The 6,335-nt window shown below is 40.1% G+C and overlaps 1 protein-coding gene across 2 annotated transcripts in view; it reads left to right on the top strand.

The window, feature by feature from the left end:
• The window catches only part of LOC103230569 (TNF superfamily member 4), a 278,327-nt gene extending 272,779 nt beyond the window's left edge, over window positions 1-5,548 (top strand). The window contains exon 5 of one of the 2 annotated variants that reach the window (XR_012091274.1): window positions 5,323-5,548. The gene's annotated coding sequence lies outside the window, so the exon portion shown is untranslated. The remainder of the gene's footprint in view (window positions 1-5,322) is intronic. The other variant, XR_012091280.1, reaches the window with a different exon arrangement.
• The last annotated feature ends 787 nt before the right edge of the window (window positions 5,549-6,335 follow it).

Consider the following 6,335-nt stretch of genomic DNA (forward strand, 5'->3'; position numbering starts at 1 on the left):
CTGGTTGTTAAAGAGAGCCTGGCACCTCCCTCTTGTATCTTGCTTTCTCTCTGGGTGATATCTCCACACTCCAGCTCACTTTTACCTTCTGCTATGAGTAGAAGCACCATGAGGCCCTCACGAGATGCAAATGTTCAACCTTGAATGTTGCAGCCGTCAGAATTGTGAGCCAAATAAACCCTTTTTCCTTATAAGTTACCCAGCCTTGTGTATTCCTTCATAGCAATACAAAATAGACTAAGACACCCACGGAATCAGAATTTATTTCTCTCTTTCTTTCTTTCTTTTTTTTGAGACGGAGTCTTGCTCTGTCGCCCAGGCTGGAGTGCAGTGGCCGGATCTCGGTTCACTGCAAGCTCCGCCTCCCGGGTTCACACCATTCTCCTGCCTCAGCCTCCCGAGTAGCTGGGACTACAGGCGCCCGCCACCTGGCCCGGCTAGTTTTTTGTATTTTTTAGTAGAGACGGAGTTTCACCGTGTTAGCCAAGATGGTCTCGATCTCTTGACCTCGTGATCCGCCCGTCTCGGCCTCCCAAAGTGCTGGGATTACAGGCTTGAGCCACTGCGCCCGGCCGGAATCAGAATTTCGTGAGTGAAGGAATTAGGAGTCAGAATCATTAAAAAGTTCGCCTAGTGATTCAGATGATAAACTAGGCTTTGGGAACTACTGATCCTATCAACCCTCTACTTAATGCTAGAATTCTCTGAACAGAATTTCTTCAAGATTTTTGTTTAGCACTTTTAGAACACAGTAAGCTCACTACGTCACAGGACAGCCCTTCATGGAGAAGTGTGTAATGTGTAGGGTTTTGACAGTCAGAGGTGGAGGGTAAGGTTGTTTGAGACAGAGTGAATATTAGAAATAATCAGAAAATAGAGGGAGATAAGTTTGGAAGGAAAACTTGGAGCTCCTGCAAGAGGAAACCTGTGCCAGGATGAAGGACTTGGAGAGCTGACTGCAGGAGCTCAAGTGAGGAGTAATAAGAATTTGGATTAGAAGCAGTAGGAATCACAAAGAGGAGGAAAGAATAAGCTGCATTGCAGGGCTAGCCTACAAAGCTTGGTGACTGGGAACAAGGATGATTCAAAGTCGATTTTTGGATTTTGAGGTCCTGGAGTACAAAAATCGTTACTCAGGACAGTGACATTAGGATCAGGGGTAGGTTGAGAAGGCAGATTACAAATCATATTTTGACATTAGAAAATGCATTTGTTTCCATCACCTCCCACATCACTCTATCACTCGTCCCAGGGCAGAGCTTATCTATGACTCCGTGTGTGCTCAGAGATTGGCACTGAGTACACTCTCACAATGTCTGGTGAATGAAGAGCCAGTGTAAGTGTCTTCTACTCTGGTATCCTCCCTGCTTTAGTTTAGGACCTTATTTCTCACTTGAGTCATTGCAAACTCAAGGTCCCTAGCTTATACCACTGTCTTTATGTGTTTTAGAACAAGGCATCCCCTATGGGTTTATAAATTAGAAAAAGAGCCTTCATTTAAATGAGTACAGCCCTTTGTTCAGGGCTTGGGAAGCAAAGTTCACCTTTGTGGGATAAGTGTCTCCCTTCCTGCTGGAGGAAACCTCTTGTATCAGGATGGAGGGCTTAGAGGGCTGACTGCAGAGGTGGAATTTTAGATCTCATTCATTCCCTCAGCTGCCACGGAGCACCCTGGAAATGTCTCCCAGTTGGCCAACTTGATTCTGCCTTGCCATCCCTCTCTCTTTTCTACCCCCTAGAATTATTTCCTGAAGTACCTGCCATTTCTATTTCCCTCAGTCAGAGTGATCTTTTTTTTTAATTCTAAAATGTAATCATATCACATTCTGCTTCAAACCTCTCCATGTTTCTCCAGTGCCTGCAGTATGAAGTCCAAAGTTCTTAACTTGTAACAAAAGTCCATTTACGACAACTTCTTCTGAGCCTCTTCTCCAGCAGCCACTCTCCTTCACCGTCTTCCTCTTCAGCTGTAGTTCCGTGAACTGACACTGCACAAACAGGCTCCACTGCCCTCACTGCTGGCCCAACGGCCACTGCCCCTCCCCAGTGCCCCAGACGGCCAGACTGCTTCTTGTTTCTCCCAGATTGACTTGATTCATCTCCAGGAAGCTGTTCCTGTCCTAATTCCAGTATAGATTAGCACCTGTCACCCTGCACCCTTCCCTCCTGCACTAATACCTAGGACATAGAACTTTCCAGGCTGTGGACGTTCTGCTTTCCTGTCTGTGACCTTCCTGAGGACTAAAAATGTGTTTTGTTCCTGTCTTTTCCTCTAGTATTTGGCTCAGTCTTGTTGAATGGACAAATGAAAACCTGACTTAGAGATAAATGAAAAATATATATGTTTTATCACCAAAAAACCCCAAAACAAAAACCCAGACACCAAAAATTCCAAACAACAAAACCCTCAAACCAAAAGTAAATAAATAAATAAATAAATAAAAATTCAAATGATTTTTGCTTCTTTCTGAACATGAGGTATCTTGCGAGTGGTCAAAGCCCTTTTCTTTTCCATATTTTCTGTAGTCTTGAAATGGCTATTCATTTAGGAGGTTAATGATCTATGGGAAGATAATTACTGTGGTTTATTTTACATCCTGTGGCTTTATTTTAAGGCTGATTTGTTCTGGTGTGCTAATGTATTTAATATTTGTGAGATACTTTAAGAAAAATTGCCGCCAGGCTTGGTGGGCTCATGCCTATAAACCTAGTGCTTTGGGAGGCCAAGGCAGGAGGATTGCTTGAGGCTAGGAGTTTGTAACCAGCCTGGGAAACATAGCGAGTCTCTACAAGAAATTAAAAAAAAAAAAAAATTAGCCAGACCTGGTGTTGCTTGTCTATAGTCCTAGCTACTTGGGAGGCTGAGGCAGGAGGATCTCTCAAGCCCAGGAGTTCTGGATTACAGTGAGCTGTGACTATGCTACTGTACTCCAGCCTGGGCAACAGAGCAAGACCCTGTCTCTAAAATAAATAAATACAAATGAAAAAAAAATTGCCCATAGATTTAGTAACGTCTCCGACCCCTTTAAAAACAATTAAACTTTGTTTTTTGAAAAATGTTTTGAAGATGGAGGACTCTGCCCATGTGCCTGAGACTGAAAGGTCAGCAATGATAACTCTAATAGTGATTTCATTTGTTAAAATGCTAGACCAGCCCAATGATGAACTTTGGAATGCCTAGATAGTCTATCAAAACGTTGTGCCTGAAACTTCCAACCTGATTTGTATGTGTGTGTGTGTGTGTCTGTGTGTATCTCTCTTCCCACAAAGAATGTGAAGACCTGTGAAAACGTGTTCAATAAAAAGAGACAATTAAGTGTAAAATATCACTTAAACATCAACAAAAATTACAACTAGGCAAAATATGGTAGTAGGATGACAAGACAATAAAAATGAGAGGTGTGTCATCAAAGTGTTAGCCTAAATGTGGGTAGAGATGACTCTGTGCAAAGATTTTTCTTCCTCGGAGCCATGATATTAACAGTGAGAAGAAATGCTGCTTAAGGCACAAGTGTGTGCATGGTAAATGTTTATTTTTTTTCATTCTCTTGACAGTAATTTAAAAATGTTATCTATGATTTTCAGCATGCATAGTTTTTACTACTTTTTCAGTTTATTCCTTGTTTCCAGTAGTATTTATGGCTTTTTTTTTTTTTTTGCTTTGACTCTTAGTCATTTTTAAAAAATTGATGAGTAAATAGTGATTTTAATACTCTTTTAGGATTAACTATTACACAAAAATTGGGCTTTATGCACTGATTTTTCCTTCAACTTTTTTCTCCACACCCTGTATGTAACACAAGCTTTGTTCAAAGGAATAACAATGACAAATATGTTTAGATACGACTTGATTTATAGTTTTGGCTTGGAGTCTATGATATTGAGCCTTAGTTACCTTATCTTTCAGATAAAACTTAAATTTCTGAAGACCAATATGTTCTCGAAATGCAAGGTGTAATTATTGTAGTGAAGGTATTATTTCATATTTTAATTTATTAATACTGTAGTCATAAATATACTTTACATTTCCCACAAACTTTCTCTTTTAAATATGCCTCATTTCCATGTTTTCTGTGAAGTGGTGTATAACAGCTTATACTGTCAATATCCGAAATATTTCTCCCTCCTTTCTTTACATATCTGTTGGGTGCCTTATGGGGAGCTCAGAGCCGGACATACTTGGCCACAAAGAGAGACAGTTCTGTCTTAAACAGCTTTTCCCCAGCGTCCCTTTCCAGTACAGTGCCAGGCTCATATGATGTACTCAGTAAATATTTGCCAATTTGAACTTGATATTATAAGTAATTTTATCATTTATTTCATTTCACTGTTTATTTTAGTGGTAAAGGGTATCTGGTGTCTATTGATAGAATACTCTTACTTTCCAAGTTCTGAGGCCAGTCACGACCTCAAAGAAAGAAATAATCTTCAAGGCTTATTTACATCTATTCATTTGTTCGTTCATGGAAAAATTATGTATGGGAAAAATGTAAAGTGGAAGGAAAGAGGAAAATGATACCCTTCTGCTTCTTTTCTGGTATGCAGAAAATTAATCATATAATTTTTTATTGAATTTGCCTCAAAGGGTTAAATGAGAAAAAGATTGCAAGGTCATCTAACACAGTGTCTGACACATAGTAAATGCTTCAAAAAGGTAGTTTGTTTATTTCTATGCAATAGACTACAACCAAGGATCTCACTCCTTTACTTCTGCATGACCCACTGTCCTATTTTCTTGTTTTATCTTTTTCATTCAAGAATGATCTGTGTGTGCTTTCTTTCTGAATCTGTAAGAGGGGTTCAATGTTTAGTTACATAGTAAAGTGCAGATAAGAACCTTGGGCCAGCATTTCCCCTAAATCTATTCTATGATTTCAGACACCTTGGGGAAGGTATATATGAGCTCCTACATTAACGGATGATGATTTTTATCTTTACCAAGTGACCCACAATTTGTTACTGGTGCAATGAGTTAAGAAAATAGCATACTTTTATGACTGTCATTTCACAGTCACTCAAATCAGAACTGGAATGTCACAAAAACAACTCCCTGTTAGCCCAGAGGAAAAAAAAAAGAAAGAAAGTAAAGGGGAAATTCAGATTAGTCACAAAGAAGTTCCCCCGCCTGCCTGCAAAAGTTGCAGCGTTAAAACTGAGAGAGTCCGCTTTGCTCTTTCAATCGCCTTTTATCTCTGGCCCTGGGACCTTTGCCTATTTTCTGATTGATAGGCTTTGTTTTGCCTTTACCTCCTCCTTTGTGGGGAAAACATCAGTTTTATCCCAGGTTCCCCTTTTCCATATCTTCATTTTCCCTCTACCCAGATTGTGAAGATGGAAAGGGTCCAACCCCTGGAAGAGAATGTGGGAAATGCAGCCAGGCCAAGATTCGAGAGGAACAAGCTATTGCTGGTGGCCTCTGTAATTCAGGGACTGGGGCTGCTCCTGTGCTTCACCTACATCTGCCTGCACTTCTCTGCTCTTCAGGTAAGATGCACCACTGGGCGCTGTTTTCCCACCAGCTCGTGCTGATGGCAGCTGCAACAGCCGCAAACAGTCGCTTGGAAATAATCTTATGCCAAAAGTGTTGAGTTTTTTTTTCCCCTCCCCACAGCAATCATAAAGTGTGGTTAAACGCCCTTCTGTCTCTCCTTTCCTTCCTTCTTTTCAGCAGTGGCAGTGGTAGGGCAGAGTGGAGGTAGGGCAGAGGCACAGCTTTTAGATCTTTTTCTTTTTCTTTGCAGTGCAAGAATCCTGGTACCCCTTTATAAGCTGTCACTTTGAAACTTTGAGTCACTGATATACCTGGTCTACCCATTGTGATAGTAATGTGTTTGATCAGGCAATTAATATTAAAAGGAAATAAGAAAGAGACCAGTTCCACTTTCCCATAATATTCATAAACTCTATAGACCTGCAAGGTGATTTTCTTTTTAAAGAATGCTGAAGGTATCAATATTAATAGGGGAGCAATGTGTGTGTGCCTACGTGCTCACTCATTCACCCCAATGATTTAATCAGATATTGTTTCTCACAATCTGTCTCTTCCAGTCATAACTTAAAGACATCATTTCATCTTTTTCCCACCTTATTAAATACATCATGTAGGAGGAGATTATCTTTCTAGTATTTTCCCCATGTAATTAAAATATTTCCATTTTTCCTTCACTTTATTCTTGTTCCGCACTTCTGTCTTTTGCATTATTTTTTCTTATTCACTAGTTCAGATATAAAAGCATTATTAGGTATTTAAAGATGTTCTTCACTGCAGAAGATGCCACTGGAGAAAAATAAATCTATACTCTCCTCGTGTTCCTTTGTCGAGCTAGTGTGATAAT

Source organism: Chlorocebus sabaeus, chromosome 25, assembly GCF_047675955.1.
Source record: "Chlorocebus sabaeus isolate Y175 chromosome 25, mChlSab1.0.hap1, whole genome shotgun sequence".
In the NCBI taxonomy this organism is placed as follows: domain Eukaryota; kingdom Metazoa; phylum Chordata; class Mammalia; order Primates; family Cercopithecidae; genus Chlorocebus; species Chlorocebus sabaeus.